The sequence below is a fragment of the Canis lupus genome, chromosome 31, assembly GCF_048164855.1.
Source record: "Canis lupus baileyi chromosome 31, mCanLup2.hap1, whole genome shotgun sequence".
Classification (NCBI taxonomy): domain Eukaryota; kingdom Metazoa; phylum Chordata; class Mammalia; order Carnivora; family Canidae; genus Canis; species Canis lupus.
In genome coordinates this window covers 23,833,535-23,860,876 of record NC_132868.1, presented here as the reverse complement: position 1 = coordinate 23,860,876, position 27,342 = coordinate 23,833,535, and the positions used below count along the sequence as shown (strand labels likewise).

The 27,342-nt window shown below is 38.4% G+C and overlaps 1 long non-coding RNA gene across 1 annotated transcript in view; it reads right to left on the bottom strand.

Annotated features, from left to right (window-relative positions):
- LOC140622196 (uncharacterized) overlaps positions 1–26,767 on the bottom strand; it is a 43,383-nt gene extending 16,616 nt beyond the window's left edge. Inside the window, exon 1 of the long non-coding RNA XR_012021937.1 lies at positions 26,642–26,767. This is a non-coding gene — a long non-coding RNA (uncharacterized lncRNA). The remainder of the gene's footprint in view (positions 1–26,641) is intronic.
- Between the last annotated feature and the right edge of the window lie 575 nt (positions 26,768–27,342).

Genomic DNA, 27,342 nt, shown 5'->3' with positions numbered 1-27,342 from the left:
ACAGAAACTTTGTGCCCTTGACTCTGCTAAGTATCACTCCACTCTTTCTTCTAGAAGTTTGGCTCTTTTAGAATCCACACATAAGTGAGATCACACTGTTTGTCTTTCTGTGTCTGGCTTATTTAGCATATTGTCCTCCAGGCCTATCCAGGTTGTTGCAAATAGCAAGATTTCCTTTTTTCTTACGCTAAGCAATATTTCCTCATATGTATATACCACATTTTCTTTATTCATTCATCTGTCAATGAACACTTGGTTTGTTTCCATATCTTGGCTATTGTGACTAGTGCTGCTACAGGAGCTCAGGTATCTCTTTAAGATCCTGATTCTTTTGAATAAAAACTCAAAAGGAGAATTGCTGGATCATATGATAGGTAGTTCTATTTTTAATGTTTTGAAGTACTGTTTTCCAGAACAGCTGTACCATGAAGTTCATTGTTAAATTTTTTAAAATGTGACAATTTTTATTTAGCCAACTCTCTTTTAAATCATTAGTTTTTGTTTTAATAGCGTTTTGTCAAAGGATACACACTGCGATGTCAGTCCATTGAACTTTCTGAGATTTACTTAATGATATAGAATATAATCAATTATTATAAATGTTTTTTCGGTGATTAAAAAGAATGCACCTTTTGAAGTTTGGAGCTTAGTATTTAATGAATGTTAATTAGATCAAATTCTTATCTATATTTTTCAAATATTCATAGAGGAATTTTCAGTGTTTTGTTTAATCACTTTTATCTTATATAGTTTGAGTCTGTGTTTTTATACAGTGTGTTATTTGCATATGAACTTAAATTTATTATATCTTCTTTGTGAATTAAATCTTTAATCACTTTGAAGAGACTGTTTCTATCTCTAGAAATGTTTATTTTGCCTTAAAAGTCTACTTGTCTGATATCATAATAGCTACACTGGCTTTCTTTTGATTAATATTTGTATAATATATATTTTCCATCCTTCAACTCTCATTCTCTTATAAACAGTATAAAAGCTTTGTTATTCCAGCTTGATAGCATTATCTTTTAGTTGCAATATTTAGAATCCCATTAGATTTAATTTAAATTTAATGTCATTACTGATATATTTTATTTAAATCTTTATCTTATAATTCATCCCAATCTTTTTATTTTCTTTATCTCCCGTTCAGTTCATTTGAATTTTTTAGATTTTATTCCATTTCCCTGTTTATAGTAACAGGAAAGTTATATATTCTCTAACTCTTCTTCAAGATACTAGGATATTCTTTTAGAGATTCAAATATGATTCCTTGGTTTATAAAATCTAATACCCATTTGCTTTTTAATCTTCATCTTCTACAAACACCAAAGAACTTTTTAACTCCATTTAGCCCCTTCTGACTTAGATACCATTGTTGTAATGGTATGGTAAATACAACATTTCAATCCTATCTAGAGTATAAACTCAGAAGATACTACTATTAATCGGCCAGTATTCATTTATATTGGTGGTGCCTGGGTGGCTCTGTTGGTTAAGAATCCAACTCTTGGTGTTGGCTCAGGTCGTGATTTTATGGGTCTTGAGGTCAAGCTTGGCAGCTGGCTCCATGCTCAGTGAGGAGTCTGTTTGGAGATTCTCTCTCTCCCTCTCCCTTTGCCTCTCCCTCCCTCCATGTGCATGCTCACACTCTTTCTCTCTCTCTCAAATAAATAAATCTTTTTAAAAATATTCATTTATACTGACACCCATATTTTTAAAAATTTATTTGTAATTTTCTACCTATATCTATAGTCTTTGATTTGAGATGATTTTCTTTCTTTCTATTTGAAGAACATTCTTTCATATTTCCTTTACTACATGCAGATCCACTGGCTTTAAATTCTCTAATTTTGTTTTTGTTACAACGTCCTAATTTTTGTCATTATTCTTGAATGATAGGTCTAGAATTCTATATAGGTAGATATTTTCTTATACAAAATTGGATATGTTAATTTTTATTAAAAAGTCAACTGTTAATTTCTCTGGAGATTATTTTTTTAAAGATGTTATTTCTTTATTCCTGAGAGACACAGAGACAGAGAGAGGCAGAGACACAGGCAGAGGAAGAAGCAGGGAGCCTGATGTGGGACTCGATCCTGGAACCCCAGGATCAAGCCCTGGGCCGAAGGCAGGTGCCAAACTGCTGAGCTACCCAGGGATCCCTGAAGATTATCTTTTTCTGGCTTCTTCTTGATTACGTTTTCCTAAAATAACTGAATAGATTTATTTCTGTTTTCAGATTTTAAGTGGTTGAATTTTTCCTTTTTTGGTTGAATTTTTTCTAGTTAAATTTTTGAAACTAGTATTTCATGTTAGTGCATTATGAATAAACATAGCTGTTCATTTTCACTTTTGCAGTATTGTACTTTGATAGTCTTATATGTGATTAATTTTTATAAATGTTGCATGATTATTCAAAGGGAATGTATACTTTCTGAAATTACAAATATGAGTATGTATCTGTTTAACCATTTTATAATTTTGATTCTCTTTATTCTTACTTAGTTTTGCTTGTATTTGTCAAAGATTATGAGTCTTTCAGTACTATCATCATTTTATGTAATTCTAATTCTTTTTCCTTATGTTCTAATGTTATTCTATTCATAAAGGTTCTATTTAGTGTGGATTAAATATTTTTCAATATTAAATGATTATTTTGATCCAGCATAGTTCTTTTTGTCTTGAATTGCCATTATTTTGATTATTATTTGCCACCTCCCTTCTTATTTATCTTTGTCTGATTTATTTATTATAATTTTCATCCTTTTATTTTTAACCTTTGTATGACATTTTGCTTTAAATTGGTCTCTTGTATAATTAGATTTTATTTTATTTTTGAGTCTTTTGTTTTTCATAAGGAATCTAACCTACTTACATTTCTTATTTGTGCAAAGGCACAATATTTCTGCATAATACTAACTCACCAATGGGCTACTGGAAAGTAAAAAGGGTTCTCAAATATCTACCTGTTCCTTTCAAAATGGGAAAGCCTAGATTACTTGATATATTAAAATAAGTACTATCATATATTTAATAATATTTCTATATATTTGTATAGTAATTCACAATTTATAATGTATTTGTGTAAAAGTTACACTAATCATTATATAGAAAGTATCAAGCAAGATGTTTGTAAGATAACTCATGTTAAAACATTCTGTATTAGCCGATCTCTTATGATATTGCTCTGAGTCATAGTGTAAGTTCTTCCCAAAATCTTATGAAGTAAGCAGGACACTTCTTATCTGATTATATAGAAGAAACTGGTCACAGAAATAGCATGATATGTACAGGAATGCACAAATTTCAATAAAGAGGACTAGGACTCAAACCCAATTCCAAAAATCTCAGGTACATTGCTTTGATCTTGAAATCTGAGTTTTAGTTCTATTTTTGTAGTTTTTATTAATGCATATTTTCTCATTTAGATGTCACTGTATAACAATACGCTGATCTAGTGTCATTGTTCAAATTGAAAAAAATGATTATTTAAATAACACTGCCTAGCGTAAAGAGGCCTAAATAAAACTCATATTGTTTGTTCAGCTTCTATGAAGATAAATAAAATCAAGCTATGTTGTTTTCTAGTTTTTAATCCCTCTCAATTGAATGATTCTACAGTACTCCAACATATATGGAAAAGTGGCAACGAGTTCACAGAAGTCAGATGTCATTAAAAAATAATAAAATAAAGGCTGAGCTGCAGCCTTAGTCAGGCTTCTTAGGAAGGTGACTGGCATTAGCCAGCCTCTTCCATGGGGTTGGACAGCAGCTGGCCTCAGCTTTCCCGAAAGGACAGTAACAAAGTGGCAAGCTTTACTAAGACATAGAAAGGATTTCTTAATTCCATTTACTATCATGTTTATGGATGAGACATGCACAGAATCATTTTCTAAAAGTGATGTAGAGAAAATTCTCAGTGCTACAGGTTTCAGCTAACTTCAGTACTACTGTACGTTGAACATATAAACAAGCAGATGTTTTGATTGGAATATTTAAATACTTAAATGCTTTGAAAGCCTCTTCCTTTTTAGTTTAGTGCTATTTTAAAAGCCTAACTTCTCTGTGACAACTGGTCAGATACATGGAGAAAGAAATCTTAGCTGTAAAAAGGATGGCAAAATTAGAAAATTTCAATGCATCAAAATTGTCTCTAATGCTGAGTGCATGGTGCCTACAGTTCTGTTCTGATAGTATTTTCCCAAAAGTCCTTGAGGAAATGCTAATAGATTTTGTTTGTTTTTTGGGGTTTTTTAGATTTTATTTATCTATTCATGAGAGACATAGACAGAGAGGCAGAGACATAGGCAGAGGGAGAAGCAGGCTCCCTGCAGGGACCCTGATAAGAGACTTGATCCCAGGACCCCAGGATCATGATTTGAGCTGAAGGCAGATGCTCAACCACTGAGTCACTCAGGTGCCCCAACTAATAGATGTTCTTATAAAGCAATGGTGAGAGAAGTATTTTCCTTTTATAATTAATTTTAATACCGTATTTAAAAAGTAACAAAGATATTTTGTCTCTTTTTTTTTCTTTTTTTTAGAATGAGAAAGCAAGACAGCACAAGCAGGCAGAGAAGGACAGAGGGAGAGGGAGAAAGAGAGAATCACATGGATCCTGTCCCTGGGCTCAATCTCAGGACCCTGAGATCATGACCTGAGTGGAAATCAAGAGTCAGACATTCAACCAACTGAGACACCCAGGTGCCCCTGTATCCTTCTATTATTTGAAAATGCAATGTCTTTTATGTTTATCTTGAATACTTACAATAACAAATTCTGTGGCTAAGAGGAAAAAACTTTAAAAAAAAATCTTAAGATTCTCAAACTGTGACCGAATGGAATAAGCAAAAATCAAACTTCCCCAAATTCAAACTAAGCAACTAGACACTTTTTTTTTCTTTTTAAAAAAGGATGGGGGAAAAATAAAAATAAAAATAAAAATAAAAAAGGATGGGGGGATAAAAGGTTGGTGGGGATAGTGGTGGTCTTTCCAAGATGTTAAGTATTGACAATGTTGTTTGAAAAAGCTTAATTCAAGTCTATCAGCTTATTGCTAAGTACTTCATTTTTTTCTCTTTACTATAATGGAAATGTATATAATAGGATTTTTCATATTGGGTACTCAAATAAATATAAAATATTTTGGATTCTCCATTTTCCTTTGTTATAAGGGAACACATTTGAAAATAAACTTTTATCATTTATTCCAACAATTCAGTTGTGAAATCATTTTTAGTGTCTACTGTATTGAAAGTATTTATTATAGCTCAATGATTCTCTGTTGGGTTTCTGTCAATACATTATAACATTAAAAGTATTTCTATGGTCTGAAAAGTTAGGAAAATGTAACTGAGATGTTGGGAAGCATTTATATATAGGAAAGAAAGGGGGAAAAGTATATATGAGTTTATGTATATACACACACATACACATACACACACTTTGGAATCAGACAGTCCTAGACTTAAATTTTAGTTCTTCTAACTAGCTGTATGGTCTTGGACAAATATATTAACTTACCCAAAAACCTTTAGTCTTTCAAGGAACACAAAGATACTACAAGTGGGAGCATTGCCATGGACTCTCAGGATTAGAAGCAACATCAAGATAACTCTTTCAATACTTTGATGCTGGAATATTTTTTTAATGACATCTACACTTCAAGCAATATTGCTTGAAGTTCACTGATAGGTCAAGCATCTACTGATTGAAAGAGCTATGAAGAGAGTATCTATCTGTAAGACAGTTATTGAATGTATCATATCATTCACCTTTCACAAAAATGATATTATTATTATGCATTTAGGCTCTAGAAAACTAGATTACTTGATCTAAATCATAAAAGTGAGAGAGTAAATATACAAATGGACAACAGCCAGACCATATATAAAAATAGACCTCCTGATCCACAACTTGCAGCAACTTGCCCAGGAAATCAACTTCTTATCAACAATAAACAGTCCAGAAAGCCAGCCTGCTATAATGGAGACTTGTAGGAAGCCAGATTTTTATCTCTAGTAATAATCCAGGAAGCTAAACAATAACTCCTATAATAATTGACTCCAAGTGACCAAGACTCCATTATTAATTGACAGCTTCCTTAATTTTTCCCACTTCCAACTTAAAACCAACCAGAGAAAGTCAAATATGCACCCCTAACCAATCACATAGGATGCCCTGCTTTCTAGTTAGCCCATTTGTAGCATCCCTAGGTCAATAACCTACAGCCATGATACAGTTGAAGTCTTCCATTTTTTTCTGCTGTAAAGCTTTCTCACTCTGCATGTCTTTGAATCTCTATCAGAATGCAAGTGATGGGATCCCTGGGTGGCGCAGCGGTTTAGCGCCTGCCTTTGGCCCAGGGCGCGGTCCTGGAGACCCAGGATCGAATCCCACGTCAGGCTCCCTGCATGGAGCCTGCTTCTCCCTCTGCCTATGTCTCTGCCTCTCTCTCTCTATGATGACTATCATAAATAAATAAAATTAAAAAAAAAAGAATGCAAGTGATGTTGGCTGACTCCCTTGCTGTAGCAAATTATCAGTAAATAGGTTTTGCTTTTCTTATTTAGTTGGTCTTCATTTATTTGCACAAAAGTTAATAAAAAGTATGATTTAAGAAATTGTTGTATGTGTACAATAGGCTACCTGTGTGAGAACATTCATTGTGACATAGTTTATAATACACAAATATCCACTAATAAAAGACAAATTGTGTTACAGCTATATACCAGACAACTTTACAATAATGAAAAATGAACAAACTGCAACTATAGACAGCAACATGGATGACCCTTTCTTTCAGGGAAAAGATATTTGTGATTATTAGGAAGGTACAAACAGGGTGATTACAGCATGCCAGCAACTGCAATTTATTGACCCGGCTGGAGGTTTCATTAGATTTTCTTCATTCTCAATCCAGACTCCTTGGCTAGAATATATTCCATTCCTAGAATAAAATTCACAATTATTTATTGAACTTGTAGTTTGGGTGCAAAAGGTATGACATATTCCAACTCCTAGGAGATAGTTTCTTGTTTTATGGTAAGAAAAAAAAAATATTTTCTGGGACCACCACTTCCCTCTAAACTCCACTCCTAAATTCCTGTCACAAACCAGATTTATGCATTTCCCATGGCCAGAGTTTTCTGCTCCAGAGCTGCTGGGAAAGAATGACCGCTAAACAAACTTGCTCTGGGACTCATCTAGATTCCTAATGAAATATTTGTTTCATTTATTATTGAACATAGGATTCCAACATAAAGCTACATTCTAATGAGCAATTCTTGCCTTATTAGGAATTTTATCTCCATCATGAAGAAATTCTCTACTCCTCATGTATTTTTCTCATCTTCTTAGTCTACATTCTCTGAACACTCAGAAATGCAGGATCTTGCTTCCCGAAAGTTAGAATCAGCTACGTTAAGATCCATTTCCTCTCTCTTGATCTTGGCAGCATCTGGGATGTTCTCTGCCAAAATTCCAGGCAGCTGTGTAAAACATGGTGCTTGGGAATGAACAGACACGTGAATTAAGTGTGTGGGTGCTTTTTCGGTGAAAATTTATAGGTTTCCCTTTTAAGATTCAGATTTATAAGCAGCATGGATAATAATGTGCTTGGTATAAGGTTATAATTTTATTCAAAAATGCACATCTAATGCTGCAAAATATTATCAAGCTTTCACATTGTATAAATGTCTTCTATGACTTATGCAATAATTACATTTAGGAATATTCACTGATTCTGATGATTAACTTAATCATACCAGTTTATTTTTTTTAAGATTTTATTTATTCATGAGAGACACACAAAGAGAGAGAGAGAGTCAGAGACACAGGCAGAGGGAGAAGCAAGCTCAATGCAGAGAGCCCAATAGGAACTCGATCTCGGGTCTCCAGGGTCATGCCCTACCCCGAAGGCAGGCACTAAAATGCTGAGCCACCCAGGGATCCCCAATCATACCAGTTTCTTGATGTGTTGGATGGTTTGTCCCTTTCTGTTGCCTCAACACTAATACTTTACAATCTTGTGAGCTTGCACTCTATTCTGGTCACAAGGCTATATGCAAAGTTGAATAAGGTACAACACACATATGTCACTTTTCCTTTTTTCTTTAAAGATTTTATTTATCTATTCATGAGAGAGAGAGGCAGAGACACAGGCAGAGGGAGAAGCAGGCTCCATGCAGGGAGCCCGACTTGGAACTCTAGCCCACGTCTCCAGGATCACGTCCTGGGCCAAAGGCAGAGCTAAACCACTCAGCCACCCAGGCTACCCCATATGTCTCTTTTCTAAAGATACTCATTCTACATCCAACAACTTCCAACTTTAGCTCTGACAGTGTAAAGAGCTTAGAAGTTACCACTCCTGTCCTTACAACAACAACAATGACAAAAAGATAAGCAAATTGAAAATCAATTATTTTTCTTGGACCCATCAGAAAAGTGAAATAACAGGCAAAATTACCACCCTGGAAAGACAGATAACTTCAGAGAGAAACAGCTGAGCCACTTACCTGAAGTGGAAGGTACTAAGCTAATAGGAACCTCTACTTTTTTAATGAATTGCTAGAGGCTGAGTATAAATGAGCTTGAGAATGAGACAATCCTGGGAGTTGCAGCCTTGGGAGATTCCAACATTTTTGTAGGTTTTACTTCCAGGTACCCCACCAGGCTCTTAAGTTGAAGATCCAAGAAAGATGCTCTCATGTCTTTGACAGAAGGAAGGGAAGTATAATCATTGTGAAATATACAAACATTCCCCAATAACAAAGGCCTACTCTCAAGGGGAAAAGACTATTAGAACCTTATTCCATTTGAGGGAGATCATTCTTTCCACTCCAATTCCCTCTAGCCTTCCTGTATCACCTGAGTGGGGGGAACTTATATCACTGAAGAAACTCTCATGAAGGTCATGGCCCAAAACAAAGACCCATTGAAAGACTGAGATTTAATCATTGGATTCTAGAATGTTTCCCTTCCCCCACACTTTACTACCAACAAGCTCCAGCATAATAACAGTGGATTAGAACTGAAATTGCTACAAAACACAGGCTCTTTCTGAGGAAAGTACTTAGGGAAGCCCAAAGTCAAGACAGGAGACAAAACAAGCACAGGACAGAAACTGGAAGCCTCTGGAACTTACAACTGCAACAAGCATTAAAAATAGTCTAATTCCTAGGTAGGTTAACATAAATCCTTACACTAAAGTACTGCTTACCTCACTTCCTATTGTGTGATACATGATATCCAGCTTTAAACAGAAAATTATAAGATATGCCAAAAAGCATGAAAATTCAGGCTAAAGAGGCAAAACAAGTATCAGAACCAGACTCAGAGATACCCCAGATCTTGAAAGTACCAAAGAATTTAAAATAACTATGATTAATATGTAAGACTTTAATGGAAAAAGCGGACAACATGATAAAAACATATGGGTAATGTAATCAGAAATATGGAAATTCTGAAGAATCAAAAGTAAATAATATAAGTAAAAAATATTGTTACAGAAATGAAGAATGCCATTGATGGTCCTATCAGAGACTGGATATGGGTGAGGAGAGAATCAGTGAGCTTGGCAGTATATTAATAGAAAATTCCCACACTAGGGCAGCCCAGGTGGCTCAGTGGCTTAGCGCTGCCTTCAGCCCAGGGCCTGATTCTGGAGACCTGGGATCAAGTCCCATGTCGGGCTCCCTGCATGGAGCTTGCTTCTCCCTATGGCGCTTGCTCTCTCTTTCTCTCTCTCTCTCTCTCTTCCCCCCTCATTAATAAATAAATAGAATCTTAAAAAAAAAAAGAAAGAAAATTCCTACAGTAAAAAGCAAAGAGAGAGAGAAAGCAAAAAGAATTACACAATCACCCCAAAACATTCAAGACGCCAAACAATTTCAAATAGTGTAAAATGTGTGTGATTGTAATACCCCAAGGAGAAGTAAGCAAGATGGTAAATTGTTCATGTATGAGGAAAGATGTCAAGGTCCACTCTGATGGCACAGAGGAAGCCATAGAGCCTTCCTTAATGAAACAGAAACAATGGGATCCCTGGATGGCTCAGCAGTTTGGTGCCTGCCTTTGGCCCAGGGCATGATCCTGGAGACCCGGGATCGAATCCCATGTCAGGCTCCTGGTGCATGGAGCCTGCTTCTCCCTCTGCCTGTGTCTCTGCCTCTCTCTCTCTCTGTGTGTGACTATCATAAATTAAAAAAAAAAAAAGAAACAAAATACAACAGATCAAAAATGGGATAAGGAGATGTGACAAGATTTCTTTATTTTTCAACACATTTCACAATCTTTTTTTTTTTTAAATTTGCAAGTGAATGGCTATAGGGGCCTGCTAGAGTAAGAGTCAGAGGCTTTCCTCATGATATCTAAGGTTCAGCCCACACAGGTTGGGCCAAAGTTTTATAGCTTTGTTTGTGCAAACACCTGCCATCTATAACATTCTTCTCTGTTCCCTCTTGCTTTTCCCTATCAAACCAACCTTCTCCAGAGACAGAATAATAGCTAGGATGAGGAATAAAGGAAGCTACAAAAACAAATACCTTGCCTGGGCCTTTCTTAAGCACCTTTGTTATCCTTTGAATATACAACACAATCCTTAGCCATACAGTTGAGAAGAGAGTATGAGTTTTTCCAATATTATTATATCCTATATAAAGAATTTCCTTATCCAGATCCCTGGCCTGAGTTTCAGGGCCTGCTAGACTACATTATTATTGAGCATAAAGTAAAGGCTTTTTAGCAGCCTTGTTGAGAGTGGCTTTTGGGGAGTTAAGACAGGCAGTGGTGCAAGCAGGAAATATAGAAGTTCATATGAAGATGAGGAGGGTCTGAGCTAAGACAGTGGTGATGTTGAGGACAAGTAGACTGAGGAGGGAGAGAGGCCATGGGGCCAGAATGAATGCTGGGCTGAGATAGAAAAATAAGGTTATATTTGAGGGCTTTGTAAATGAAATATATTTCCTAGCAAAGGCACATTAGTATTATTGTTTATAGGAAATGAGACTTACAAACACGAATGGAACAATGATGAAGTAAGCCTAGCGAGATCTGAGTGTATATTTTAAAGAGTCAGAGAAAAGTTTGCCAAAGGTAAGGGCAACGGGTTATGAAAAGCCACACAGGTTTGACGTATTTGATTGAACCTGATGCCACAGACAGAAAGGAGCCAATGGAGATGCTTGAATGACATCAGGCAGCAATTTGAAGGATGAGTAGGAGGAGGGGAAGTTGGAAATAGAGATTAAAAAAGCCTTTGCAAGATCTCAGGCTTGTAGGGATCAGCATTAAAACCAGGTAGAGGAAAAAAATCAAATAAAGAAAGAAAGAAAGAAAGAAAGAAAGAAAGAAAGAAAGAAAGAAAGAAAGAAAACCAGGTAGAGGAAACAAAGACATTGAAGAAGACTCTAAGATGATCAAAAGCACACAACATATACCTCTATACCTCGGTTTCTCACCTCTGAAGGAAGAGTGGTAAGCCTATTGTCACATCGTTACTATAAAGCCCAGAGCAGCAGTGCAGCAGAAAGCATATGAGTACACAATAGAAACCAGACTTGATGAGTTAAAATCCCAACTCTGCTACCTACTAGCTGAATATCCTTGGGCAAGTTGCTGACCCTCATGTGCCTCCATTTCCTCATTTGTAGACTGTAACTTCAAACAATACCTACTCCATAGGCTTGCGTGAAGGTTTATGGAATGTGTATATACAAAGAACTCCATTCAGTGCATAGTAAAGGCTATGTAAGTGTTGGCTATAATGATATATAGAGAGAAAGTACCTTGCTCAGCACCCATGCCCAATAATTGATATAGCTTATATTTTTGAAATGTAATAGTTAGGAAAAAGTATAACAGGTAAGGACTTAAAGCCCACTAGTTTAATTCCACCTGAGCCTGTGCCTCTAGGACTCCCATTACAGCATCCTTGTCTCACACTTGTCTAGCTTCTCCTTGAACAATTCCAATAGCAAGGAACTCAGGAATGTGCCCAAACTCCAGGGGAAGGCTCTCTGCCTTAACCTCTCTCTGGCTTCTGGCTAATAACCCTGAGTCATTGCCCAGTTACCCTCATTAGAGATCATAAAACCAAAGCAGACCACAAAAGGACCCTGCCCTTCCAACAATGGTTGCAGCCCTATTTTCTGTAGCCTGTGAGTCTCCTAGAGGCTGAAAGGATCTGCCTCTTTCATTTTCCCTGTGCAGGTCTGTTGGACATTGAGTTTGATCCTCTGTTTTCTATCACAACTCTATGAAAAGTATAGACTTCCATATCCTTATCTAATTAAGCAACTTTCTGCTATACTAAGCGAAGATGATTTATGTAAAAAGTCTAGAACTTGGTAATTGAAATAATTCAATAAATACTTTCTGAGCATACACCAAATATTAGGCACTGAGTTAGAAGATGAGACTAGAATTAAATAAAATGTCAGCCTTTCCTTCCAGGACCTCAACTCCTGTTGGAAAGACAGACTCCTATGAATAAATAAAATGTAGGGCAGGTTTTGAAATCAATTTGCCTCTAGACTTTCCCTTCCAAGACTCCTGATGTTCACTTCTCTTGCCTTATTCCGACAATGGCCACGCAAATCCTAGAACAGGTAAAAATAATAAGATTTGCCTGAGAATTTGAATATCGACAAGAATACCCATTGTGGTCTTTAGCTTGGAGCATTAGAAATACAATTTTAAAAATGTTAGAAAATATATGGTTGCAGTGACATTAGAAAAGTTATGAGTTTCATTTGGGGAAATGTTTACCCTGAATTTAAAAGCTGCACTGAATACCCAAAAATTCTTCTTCTACCATTTTATTTAACTTATGAGAAAATTGAAACCAATACCAAGGAGAGACTTGCCCAAAGGTGTGTGGGTGGTATGCCAAAGCAAGAAGAGGTAATGAGGTGACAATGGGGCATCTATGAAAAGCTGTGCTACAAACATTTGGAAATCTGTATCTAGTGTACAGGTCAGAGCCAGACAGGTTGTGATGACATCTCTTGAGCACTGATGTAGCTAAAATTCTGCCAGTGAATTAAATCTCCACAGGGCAATTGTTTAGAGAGGGGAAATGAGAGACAAAGGCTGAGTTATGTGGTAAATAATCATGTTTTGGTGAAAGAGGGAAGAGAAACTTGCAAAGTGGCAAAACAAATTTTCCTGTAAAGTAGAAGAAAAGAGGGTGAGAAGACTTTCATAGAACCTCAGAGATACCATATCTCTAAAAACATTTTTTTTATTTTTAAAGACTTTATTTATTTATTTACAAGAGACACAGAGGCAGAGACACAGGCAGAGGGAGAAGCAGACTCCCTATGGGGAGCCCGATGCAGGACTTGATCCCAGGACTCTAGGATTACAACCCGAGCCAAAGGTAGAGCTTTCAGAAAGAAATGAATTGTCAACAAATCCAATCATTTGGATAGGCCCGGAAAATCGTTGACTGAGAATTGACCAAATGAAGTCCCTAAGGTATTTGGAAGTCATTTCAGAAGAGCAATGACTGCAGATGCCAGAATTCAAGGTACTAAATTAGGGATTGAGGCTTGCCTTTCATAGTAGCAAGTGTTATTATCACTCATCTCTTTGGACAGGCTAACTGGGAAGACTGGGGCAGGACCTTTGACCTGCTGCCAACATAGAATGACTACTCTTTACCTCAAAGGGAGAGCTTCAGATTTTATAGAGCTTGATGCTGCTCTCTGCTACCAGATTGCATGGCGCCTTTATTTTAAAAGACCCTTGATTGCTCTACCTAAAGTTAATCTGTATTCTTTTTTTCCTGGAGGTTTCCAACTGGACCCGTAGGTTCTATTACCAATTGGTGGTATTTTTTGGACTGAGGATACTACTTAAACCTTGCTATTATACTCAATTAATAGCCTTTTGCTGGACTCTGTGTGTTAGGCCCAGTGCCACTAAAAATATAGAATTTCATAAAGCATACCCCCCCGACTCATGGCAAAAAGATGCACAACAAATATCCAATGAGTTTGTACTGATGAATGCAAAGTATTGAAAGCACACAGAAGGTAGAGATGAATTGCTTGAAAGTTTGTCAACAGAAATTGTATTTTCTTCAGAGAGGCTCCCAGTCCTGGTCCTCCTGCTCCCTTTGCCCTCCCCCTTCTATCTACACTAAGCTGTAGCAGTTCGTGGGTAGCAAGTGTTTCTATACAGGTGGAAAGACGTCATTTTAGGAGTACATTCCTGATTTTCTTGACTTGCCAGTTAATGCTCCATCTGACTCATGATGCCACAGGTATTTATTGCTCAACAAGCCAGGTGTGATAGCTCTAGCAGATCCAAGTCCCACAGCCATAATAAAGGCTAGAATTTTCGTTTAGTAAACAACTTGGTCTGTAATTTGGGGTTTGTTTTCTTACTTGATTGAGCTGTTGCCTAGAAATACCACCTTTTCAAAACACATATTTTACTATAAATTTATTTCTAGAAAGTCTGCCAGCTTAACTGCAAAATTTGGAATAGATTTTCTTTTTCTATTTTCTTGAATGTCTAATTAGATGCAGTGTTTCTTAGGATCTTGTAGTATCGGTATAGGAGTCAACTTTAAAATGAGCTAATCTGGGCCTTCTATCTGATCCTTGAATCAGGTCTTCATCACTTCTACCATGTGGACATCTGGCCTTCCAGTCACTCAACAGTGGGTGGCATGTAACTAGATTTATGATCACTCCTTAATACTGGGCTTTCTTTATGAAATGGCCTATTACTTATTTTGTGTGTTATGTTTTCCGGATTTTAGAGAAGACGCCTCATCATAGCAATCCTATTATCTCAATGTTGCTCAATTTTCAAATTGCTTTCACTTGCATTTCCTCACATGATTCTTAACATTACTGTGAAGTGGACAGAACTGGTATTACCGCCATAGTGCCAGGAGAACAGCCACCCAGGTCCCCAGTCCTATTTTTTGTGTACTACCTCATACTACAATGACTCTCAAAATCTTTTTCCACATACCCACATGACTGTCTCAGGGACCTTTATTAGCACTCAGCTTACACTACTGCAGATACCTCAGGGACAAATGTTTAAATTAATCTGAATTCTTCAGTGTGGTTTATGGAGTTGACTAGGAAAAAAAAGAATTATATACTCATGCTATTGTTTCTCACCATCTTTGTGAGAAAAATAGCACTATTAATTTTCCACTTGGGAATACATTTGGATCCTTCAAGAGGTCAAAACTTTTAAAGAGTTGCTGGACTTTAGGCCAGGAGTCCTTTCAAATAATATCCACCGTCGATTTAGTGCCTATTCTGTGGCAGTCATTGCGCCAAGTTCTCTGTACACATCACCTCCCTTCAAGATGAGCTAATGACCACTCTGTATTAAGTGTCATTATTTCTATTTTATAGTTGAGAAAACTAAAGCTTAAACGGTTTGAACAACTCACCTAATGGTGGCTAGCAAGGGACTCCAGGTTCTGGGACTTAAATCTAGACTTATTCTAACTTGAAATCCTGAGCTCTTTAGCTGCTATGTTGGTATTTCTTAAAGTGTGTTGTCCACACCATGTACCTTGAATCACCTGAGTTATCTGTCAATAAATCAGTTTCCTGGACCTTTTCCCAAGGCTATTGAATGGCAATTTATGGCCCCCGCATCTTCATTTGGAACAAGTCTTCATTTGGAACACTAAGGTTTGAGAACAATTCCATTCTATGATCCTTCCTCTAAAACACTTTTATAAAGGTGAGAGAAGGATTTGGAGAAGCTTTGGCTTCATTGTACACATGGGTGCTGCCACATAGTTATAATTCTGACCAGTGCTTACTGGGTTTATAGGCATCAAAGGGTTTGTACTTGGCTATTTTGACACTGCACAAGATGTCATGAATAAAGTATATGGAATTAGAATATGGAGAGTTTTTGCTGTTTTCCACCCCTATGTCAGATACAACGAAGATACATGAAGACTTAAAATTTCAGAACTTTCTGTTTTGTAGAAAGGCTGCACAAATTTTTAAATGGCATCTCTTCTTCTTGTTACAAGGTCTCTATAAGTATGTTCTTACCATTCTCCTAGGCTATTCCTGCTAAAGTGCTTTCTCCAAAAATGGGGAAAAGAATGAGTAGACCTCACTAAACCACTGAGGAGTGTTTATTGAAGAGAGATTTTGTAATTTGCATTTGTCAAGACAGTAGTGCAATGTAGAGAACACAACTCCTCCAAACTTTAAGAAATATACAAAAGGAAATGTCAGTGGGGGTGAGACATAGGATGCCACAGTATCTTCTGGGTTTAGAAACACATTCAATATCATACATGAGAAGCCTTCATAGTGAGCCCATCTGCCACACTTCTCTGCGACTCACCAAGCCCAAGGGCAGTGAAACACACCCAGTTGGTTGTTTTGTTGATGTTGATTATGAAAACCCGTTGTAATTTGGGTACAGTGCACTTTAAAAGGGAGTGGAGAATATATTCAAAAGTTGAAGTGGAAGGAGATCTTACTCTTCTGTAGATATACATGGATCATCTATGTATCTATGTATCTATCTATCTAATTATCCTATCAGGAGGGCTGCCCTGTGTAGTAGCATACACCTCATTTTTACTGATGAGAAAATATGACTCTGAGAAATAAAGGCAATTGCCCAACCCAATATAGCTAATGCCAGAGTCAAAACAATAATTTAAGTCACTCCAAACTGAGGGCATTTTTGTCTTCAAGAAACTTCCATGGGAAAAAAAAAATAATTCTTCAAAGGGGGATGGAAAATATAAATTACCATTGTGAGTGCAGGACGTTATTGATATCATTATGCCTCATGTTGAGGAGCTTCATTCCTTCTTAAATGCTGAGGCCTGTGCTAGAGACTCCATGATAATAAACTGTAAAAGATTTCCTGCTTCTGAATGTTTTGAGATTAAAAGTGCAAACCCTACTTGCGGGGCTATGTATTGTTTTCATTTCTTTTCCGTGTGGGTGGTCTGCTCCGATTCCCAAGACCACCACTATCGCAGAGCTGGAACGCTGGCTGATGATGCACTAGGGAATTTAGAACTGTTGTTTTGCCTTCCAAAACAACAGCTGAGCCAGCCAAGCCCAGGTCAGCAGGCACACAAACACACACACCTGCACAGAGATTAGCCTCCAGCTTTAGCTCCACCCACTCAATCCCTTCATCAAAAGGAGCTCCCCTTGCCTTTCCGAGGCTCCCGCTCCCATCTGTAGACATCTAGAAATGTATGCATGCTGACATCAAGACACCAGGGACAGGGTTACAAAAGGAAACCCCAAGTCAGTGATCCAGATTTCTCAAACAGCAGCCTGAGCATAGGATCAGAGAATTTACATTTCTCAGTATAGTTGGTTCTGTTAGCTTGAAAATGCATCTACCGGGGATCCCTGGGTGGCTCAGCAGTTTAGTGCCTGCCTTTGGCCCAGGGTGTGATCCTGGAGACCCTGGATCGAGTCCGGTGTCAGGCTCCCTGCATGGAGCCTGCTTCTCCCTTCGCCTGTGTCTCTCTGCCTCTCTCTCTGTGTGTCTCTCATGAATAAATAATTAGTCTTTAAAAAAAAAAAAAGAAAGAAAGAAAATGTATCTACCCCAGAATCAACTTCTGCTTTTCTGTCCCAGGACTCCTGGTACGCAATAAGCACAAAAAACAATCCTGCCATTCATAATGATGTGCTGCTGTCTGGCTATTTGACATGTGCCGGGTGTACTCAGCAAATCAGAGGCAGGCCTGGAATATGCCCAGCCTATGGACTCTAATTTTTTATTTCAATTTATTGTCTGTGCAGCTCTTTGAAGAGAAGGTCTACCAATAGCTACCCATAGAACTTTCAGAGTGTGTCACTTGAAAGCAATGCTCTTGGTAAATAATGTGCAGTCCCCAGAGGAGATCCCAGGTTGCTGTGGGAGTTAGTCATATTTCAACATTCCACGTGAGGGAGAACTAACTGAAGAGTGGTGAAAGTACCTCTGACATGTTGGTTTTAGACAAACTTGAGTTGAAAAAAGGCAGTTGTATTTTCCCTTCTTTTGTTTGCCCCAGTGAACTTTTGTTCCATTAGAACTGTTCTTTCTTCAGACTCTGGCATCTGCTGTTCAAACCACCCCCTCACGCTCAGACATGTTTATGAACTTTTCTCAGAAAATTCTGACGTTACCTCTCTGGGAAATTTTGTCAGAAGCTTTTCCATGTGGCCAGACTTAAACGAACTCACAAAGACTTTCTAGCCACCCAGGGCCTCCTTCAGAGGTTGTAGTGATTGGGGTCAAGGTGGTCAATCTCCACCTTTTAAAAAAAGCAATGGAGGAACAATAATGATCTTGAAAAATCAGTCTTGGGCTTATTCTTACGATACTCTCCCACGAAAGGTGCAGCTTGGGATGTATATAAGCTCACCCTAAGTTCAGAAATTCCACTGGGAATGGAGAGAAGAGGTGAGTAGCCTCAAAATGTCATAATAGAGACTAGGGGAAAAGGTTAAGAAAGAAAAGAATATAGCGGGGCACCTGGGTGGCTTCCTTCATTAAGTGCCTAACTCTTGATTTTGACTCAGGTCATGATCTCAGAGTTGTGAGATCAAGCCCCACATTGGGCTCTGTGCTGAGCATGGGGACTGCTTAAGATTCTCTCTCTCCTTTTCAAAAAAAAAAAAAAAAAAAGATTATAGCAAAGAAAAACATAAGCAAGTGTTTGGGGACAAAAGCCAAGCCATAGGGATAGCATTGTAGAAAAGAAAGAATAACTCATACCTCTTAAATAGCTATTATGATTTAGGTTCCTAGGGTATTTAGGGAAAACACTTTAAGCATAGACTCTAATCTAATTGTCATAAGGAAGATTGAGTTATTTCCCATCACCTACCCTTCTGGTTCATCTGTTGAAGTCCTAAACCCCAGTATCTCAGAATGGGGACTTCCTTGAAAATAAGGTCATTTCAGATGCATTTAGTTAAGATGAGGTCTTTTGGATGGACCCTAATCCAGGATGGCTGGTGTTCTTATATAAGGAAAAAATTAGTTCTAGATACCCCAAGAAGGAAGACAATGTGAAGTGACAGGGAGAGGACAACTAACTACAAGGAACATCCTTCCTTCACAGCCCTCTGGAGAAATCAACCCTCCTGACACCTGATTTTGAACTTCTTGCCTCCAGAACTATGTGGCAATATATCTCTTTGTTAACGCTGCTATTTGTGGTACATTGTTTACTGCAAGCCTAGCAGACTAATACAGAAAGTGTAAGGGCCAAGACAGGCCACCTCAAGATGAGCCACTTCGGCATGAAGATTATTTTGAGTTAAAAGCAATCAAAACCTAGCAGATTTGGAAAAAGCTCTTCACCACCCCACAACCACCTGAAAAGAATTGGGATAGAGGACCTGCTCATTTTGCCTGTCTTTGAAATTTCCATGTGTCTGTGGATTCCTTGTACATACAAAACTAAATTTGATTTTGTCCTGTCATGTCAGTTTGATTCTTAGTCCACCTAGAAGGACCTTGAAGTGCAGAGAAAATTCTTCCTTCCTCCCTGTTATCGTTCCACACAAGAGGAAACTAAGGCTTGAAAAGGTGACTCAGGCTCACTCATAACAAGTGAGTTGGAATTTGAACAGAGATCTGCTTGAACCCAGAGTCTCGTAGTTTTTCCTGACACCCATTTAGAGCTTGATGCTAGAATAAAATATGGCCCTCTTTGAAAAGAACATGATAATTCTGTAGTTTTCAGATGTTTTGGCTAGAGACACCTTTGTTCACAGTGTAATGAAGAAGTTCTGTGCACTAAAACTCCAGTGGGTGATTGATGTCAGCCTCTTGTGACTGTCTCAAGTGACCTCAAGGAGAAATAAAAAACGGGAAGAACTGGAAAACCATTAAGCAGATGCACAAGCAGTATTTTTAAACAATCCGAAGTGATAGAAACACAATGTGTTCAGATGACCTAAGGGTCTTTGTCCTGTCTATGCGGTGGAACAAATTATTAAAACCGTAAAAAATTAGATCATCTGGTGACATGCAAGGATTTGGAGAACTGCTTGCAAACACATATACCCCTTCCCCTTTTCATATATAATCCCCTGTAGCTAACAAGCTGTGAAGCAGTTCTTCAGAGCAATGAAGCAATCTGAAAGACTATCTCCTGGGCTATTGCCCCCAATAAGACAACAAATAAAGAGTTTACTAACCCACTTTGAGGTTGATTTTCTTTCAATCGACAGTTCACTATGTAAAGCAGCTAATGGCAAAGATGTTCCAGTTGGAATGGGGATGATGCCTATGATCTGACCTGTTCATCCCTCTCCCCATCACCACACTGATCATCTTTAAGAGGCCCATGAAACCCACTGCTCAAGAACACTGCTTGGAAAGCACTATATATAAAGGGATACTAATGGACACTAACATAGTACTAACATTAGGCATACCACAAGAGAGCAAAAAAGGTCATTATTAACTGTTATGAGATTCATCATATAAAAGTAGACATCATACCCTGGGGTACATAAAGATGCAAAGCCTTAAAGACGTCTCCACTTCAGGTTGTTGGATTATGTCAGAGAAGAAAGAGCACTAGACGGGAGGAAATGTGCCACTTACTAGCCATGTGAGGTGGGCAAGTTCTTCCCTCTCAGACTCTCTTTCCCTGCCTGTAAAGTCTAGGTTATTGTGTATGACCTGTGTACCTCCCAGGCTCAGAGAAATGACCAATGGTGTGAGAAGAGCCTTGCAAATCATGGAGCAAAGTGACCCAACATGATGAGGATTTCTCTCTTGCTGAATTCTCTAAGTATAAAAAAATTCTGTTAAGGAGATCAATACTCAGTCAAACATGCCGAGGAATCAGGGAGGGACCTTGGGGTGAAGGCTCCTGATTCCCAAGCCAAACCAGTACAAGTTGGGATAAATATCATGCCTGGGAGAGTCAGCACACTGTGAAATTATGAAGTGTGATTGTTAACTGGACCATTCTGCACAGGCCTTCATCTCTGCATTCAGTATTTTCTTTGAAGTCCATGACCTTCTATGTGTCACTGAACTGCTGAATGACTACTCTGAACTGAATCAAGCATCCGAGCCCACCCTGCTGATGTAATCAGACAAGGTTCACCCCGCACAGTCAGAGTCCCTGGTCTGCATTCAGCCTAGCAATTCAAGTGGAGCGCATCGGGGCTATTAAAACATGTAAGAGCTGCACTCAGGCATAAGCCGTAGACCTCAGGAATAAGAATGACCAACCTATGATTCGTTTTTGTTCTTCTAGTCCTGTTGGAAACTCTTGGTGATTCATTTATTTTTAATGGGGAGTTCAACTAATACTCAGCTAATAACAATGAAAGGGCACCATTTCACTTTATGGCTAGATTTCAAAAATTCTAGAATTTAAGAGGAAGGGAACTTAGAGGTCACTTGGCCCAACTCTCTCATTTTATAGCTGGGCGAACTAAGATCCCAAAAGGGATACTGACTTTTCAAAGTTCGCTCAGTGGGTAAGCAGGAAAGTACGTTTTAGAAGTCACGTCAATGATCTCCCAACCTCAGGTTGTATTTATGGACTATCAAAAGAATGAGCATATTAGTATTATGGGGCTGCTGGGGAGGCAGAGACAGTGAGATCTCATTTGCACAACGTATTTGGAAACTCAACAACCACAAAGACGTAGAAAGTGCCTAAGCATGTGGCTCTGTGCTGGGCATAGAAATTGTAGGTTGTGTTCGCTAACGGTACTTGTGAAATAACGTTTTAAATATACATTTCGGGTGGATGCATATATCAATAAGCTTAAAATAAAATATTGCACAGCTCAATATTAGTGCATATATATTCATAAATTGCCACCTGATGACTTAGTTTGTGACTTCCAAACTTTGATAAATCACATAAAGAGAGCTTCTAAGACATCACCGTCATGCTAAATGAATTATATAAAAATGCAGCTTCTTGCTAGAATGAATACCCCTCTATGTGGGTAAGTCTTCTCTACGTATGCATCCATGTATCTATAGAATACATCTCAATGGCACTTTAGGAAAATCTTTATAAAATAAAGTTTCACTTCTTCACATTTTATTCCAAGAAACTGAGATGTGAAATGACTCATTTGGTTCTTACACTTGCTTGCCACATAACTATGGGCAGATGCCTGAACTAATCTGCACCTTAATTTCCTCCTGTGTAAAATGGAGACAGTAGCTCTACCTGCCTCATAGGACTGTGCTAAGTGAAATAATGCATGGAGAGCACTTTTTAAGGATGAACTCCCTTTATCATTATCCGTTAAGTTCACACAGAGCAAAAGTAGTGTGCCTAAGACCGCAATCTGTGCTTTCTGCCTCTAGTTTCTCTGCCCTTCCATTCTTCTGCTTTTCCTTTTAGTCTTTGTCCCACTGAAATGTTTCGAATTCTCAGTAGTTTGTGGCTATGTCTTCCCTCAGAGAATTTCTTCCCTTCAATTTGGGGCATCAATGCCTCCCCATTTCCATTTTATTATTTTTTTAAGATTTTATTTATTTATTCATGAGAGACAGAGAGAGATAGAGACACAGGCAGAGGGAGAAGCAGGCTCCATGCCAGGAGCCCAACATGGGACTTGATCCCGGGACTCCAGGATCGCGCCCTGGGCCAAAGGCAGGCGCTAAACCACTGAGCCACCCAGGGATCCCCTCCATTTTATTTTAAATGAGACTTCATTTTAGAAGTAATTTAAACTTTTCTAAATATCTAAATAATTAAAGTATTGCCAACTTTCATTGTGCAGTTATAAGCGATGATCTGAACTCTTGTATTTTAGAAGGAAATCATATTTTACAGTTTTGGAGTATATTACCAATATAAGATGCTCTCATATCCATTATTTAATGTGATTTTCACAAGAACCCAGTGAACTACATACAACACACCTTTGATGGTTGAGGCCCTAAGGCCCAGAAAAGTTAAAGAACTGCGAAGTATCAAACAATCCTAAGTGGCAGACTGAAGACTAGAGTCTAGTTCAAGCACCGTGAACTCAAATTCCTAAAAAGTCTGTATGGGAGCAATACAACAGGGAACAGTGAAGTCTGTGGAAAAGTAGAGAGCTATAAACATAGAAATAAGTGTTGGCTCAATATTCCCTGACCTTCCAATATTTAAAGAGAAGCCATAAAAAATTTTTTAAAGATTTTATTTATTTTTTATTTGTTTTTAAAGATTTATTTATTCATGAGACACACACACACACACACACACACACACACACAGAGGCAGAGACATAGGCAGAAGGAGAAGCAGGCTCCATGCAGGGAACCTGATGTGGGATTCAATCACGGGACCCTGGGATCACGCCCTGAGCCAAAGGCAGATGCTCAACCACTGAGCCACCCAGGCATCCCAAGATTGTATTTATTTATTCATGAGAGACACAGAGAGAGGCAGAGACACAGGCTGAAGGAGAAGCAGACTCCCTGAAGGGGAACCTGATTCAGAACTCGATCCCAGGACTCTGGGATCATGACCCGAGCTGAAGGCAGACGCTCAACCACTGAGCCACCCAGGCATCCCTCAGAGATATTTTTATGTGAGATCCAATTGTTAAAACATTTTGAATTCCAAATATGACACATCCTTGGGCCACCAGAATGCAATGCTCAATTTAGACTGATAAACTCTTGGCCACATACCCTCTTTCTCCTGCCCGGACTGAATTTATTTCAGAATATCAAAATGTGTCTTTTTCTCTCAGGCTAGAACATGCCAAGTCAACTTTTTCTAAACTCAAAACCTAGACTCAGATGTCTAACAACCAAGTCAAACTTAACATAGCACTCCCTAGGCCTCTGAATGATACCACCGTCCACCTGGTTTCTCACATAGACACCCTAGGAGCCATCCTGGATATCTGTCCTGCCCTCACATCCCACATGCAACATAGAAGATTCTGTTATTTGTCTCTGAAACTAAGCCCTAGTCCAGCTCCGTCTTGTCATGACAAACTGCCCTGGAACTACATTTAGTTCTACTTGTCCTGTGACAGCAACACTCTAACTGCTCACTCTGCCTCACTTTTGTCCCCAAGAATTCATCCTCTGTACAGCAGGGTGACCATTTAAAGACACAAGGCAGATGACATCACACACACCTTTGCTTAAACCTCTTCAAGGCTTTCTCTCCAAGCAGAATAAAGCCCTATGCTGCCCTGCGTCGTCAGGTTCCACCCTAGCTCTTTTGCTTCTTCTCTCACCGTTGGTTGCTGGGCATCATCCACATGGACGTTCTTTTGGTCTCGCAGACACCCCACACTCACCGTCTGCTAAGACCTTCGCTATTTCTATTTCTTCTTCCTAGACTATCCTACTGGCCCAGCTTACTGAGTGATGCTATGGCGTAAGAGTGCAGGCTCTGCTGCTGGGCTTCCTAGTTCAAATTCCAGCTCTGTCGCATCGGGCAAGTGGTTTCATGTCTCTGCTTCAGTATGCTCGTGTGTAATATGGAGAAAATAAATAACAGGTCCTCCTCCCAAAGGGTTGCCATGAAGCTTGAGCTAGCTCATAAAAGTAGAGAGCTCACAGCCCCTTGCACACAGTAGGCAGCCGGTTTATCTTCAAATGCTTTCTGCGCATCACTCACTGACTTCCTCTAACTCAGGTCTCAATTAAAATAGCACCTCCTCAAAGAAGCCTTCACTGATGGCCTCCTGAAAGAGCCCCCCATCCCAGTCTCTATCGCATTACTTTTTTTTTTTCAATAATACTTCTCAGTAGCTGACCTTTCTTATTTACTTATATATCTACATGTTTTTAGAACATCTCTCCCCATTGGAATGTATGCATGCTCCAAGAGGACAGGGATTCTATTTTTTCAAATATTTTTCTCTTTAAGCAATCTCTGCACCCAACGTGAGGCTGGAAGTCACAACCCCAAGATCAAGAATCACATCAAGAGACTTAGACAGCCAGTCACCCAGGGAGTCTATTTTTGATAAGCACCTGAAATGCTGAATTCAAAATGCCCCCATACTAACAAAGGTGCCTGGCACATGGTGGGTGCCCCACAAAGATGTGTTATGCCTGTCCTCCCTACATCATGGACACACAGAGGGTGCTTAGTGAGGATTTGCTCAAATGGATGACACTGAAATCCATTTAAGCATACTTTCCCACTTAAGAGGAAACTGACCCTTGGGAACTTTAGAACAGCCTGTTCTTGATTCCCTAATAAAGCCCAATCATCCCATTAGAATGCTACCCTTCTTTCCATAGTCAAGTCGGGAACAAAACAACATGCTAGGCTCTTTCACACATTAGACATAATTGCAGCCTGAGTGTTTGATGCTATGAAGAATTCTACGTAAGAAATGTGTTCTTAGGCTTTCCCACTTTATGTTACAGGACTCTAGTTTTCCACAGACTTCAAAGAGAAATGCTAAATTATTCATTAGTAAGATATTAGCAATAGGAAATCTTCCTCAACTAAGACCTCTCCATCCGCAGTTGCTATTACTCGGAGATGTTCTAAATTATATTTGAGGGCAGTATCTAGCTTTCAAAAGTGCCAGTGACTGTATCTGGTTCTAATAAAATTGTGTATGTGGACGTTCAGCAGAGGATTACAGCAGGAAGGACATTATGGGTCCAACCCCTCATTTAGCATAAGAGCAAATGAGGTCCAGAGAGGGCACTACTCAGAGTCAAGACCACATTCAGGTGTTTTTGTTTCCACTCCAGGATTTTTTCCACTATCTAAACAGAAATCGCATATTGTTTCTTGTTTCCCCTTTTGCCACCCCATTTCTTACAATAAAAATTTTCAAGTAAATGAAAAAAAGAAAAGAGAACAGTGTAATGAGTATCTTTTTGCCCATAATCTAGATTGGACAATTGTTAATATTTTGCTATATAGACATAATCAATTTTTTTGACTGGATGATTTTTTTTAAGATTTTATTTATTCACTCATGAGAGACAGAGAGAGAGAGGCAGAGACACAGGCAGAGGGAGAAGCAGGCTCCATGCAAGGAGCCCAACACGGGGCTGGATCCCAGGACTTCAGGATCACGCCCTGAGCTGAAGGCAGACATTCAACCACTGAGCCACCCAGACGTCCCAACTAAAGTGATTAAAGGTAAATTATCCATAATGCAGCATTTTGTCTCTGTCATATGTTGCTAAAAATAAGGATATGTCCTTATGTAACCACAATATCACTATAATGCCTAAACAAAATTTAGAATAATTCCTTAACATCATCTAATACCCAAATCATATTCAAATCCTTCCAAGTGCTGTCATAATTTCACTTATAGCTGGTTTGTCTAATTGGGATCCGATCAAAGCATTGCCTCTGATAGTTGTTTTTTTAACTCTCTTTTAGTTTAAAGCATTCTCCCTTTTAATGTCATCACATACTATTTTAGTTTATTATCTGATTTTCAAAATACTGACTTGTTAAAAAGACAGGCAAAGTATTCTGTAGAATGTCTATCTTCTGTTGGCATAAATCTTCCTTATTGGTGTTTGATTTGTTCCTCTATCCTCCATATTTCTTATGAACTGGAAGTAAGATCTAAAGACTTGATTACATTCACATCAAAGTGCCTTTATTTTTGAAGATAGAAATTAGCAGCCATTTCCCTATTATAATTAATTGAACAAAACTCTGAGATTGACTTACAAAAAATAACAGGAAAGGCCAGCAGATGATGTGGGAAGGAGGAGACTATCCCAATTATATTACTGCATTCCAGGGTCCGGTATTTAGCTGTGGTCCTCAGAACTTGAACGGATTTCAAGGGACACACAAAGGGAATGGAATGCAAACCAGAATGTTACCTTTATGATTCGGAATGAGATATGTATTAAAACTACTGGAGTATTAGCATTGGTAAGACTAGTGTATTTCCCCCATAGGCAGGATTTTGGGAGCCTATTTGCATATCAGAATCATCTAGGACTCTTAAGAAAAATAGCACCCCCGTAGGTTCTGATTGAATTAGACTTGAGGGAAGAGTGGGCATTAATACTCCTTAAAACCTCCCAAGGTGGTCCAACAATGTTACCAGTGCTGGGAAGCACTGCTGTAGGTAGGTCTAAATGAGAAGCCAAATTGTAATCAGAAAGTTGTTTTGGAAACATAAAACCAGAATCTGAGACGTTAGTGATAAGAATAAAGAAAGTCTGAAGAGACAATAGCAGCCAGTGGTATTCCAACATCTGTGCACATAAGAGTCATTGGAATATGCTTACAAGGAAGAAGAAAGAAGAAAGAAGGAAGGAAGGAAGGAAGGAAGGAAGGAAGGAAGGAAGGAAGGAAGGAAGGAAGGAAGGAAAAAGAAAGAGAAAGAAAGAAAGAAAGAAAGAAAGAAAGAAAGAAAG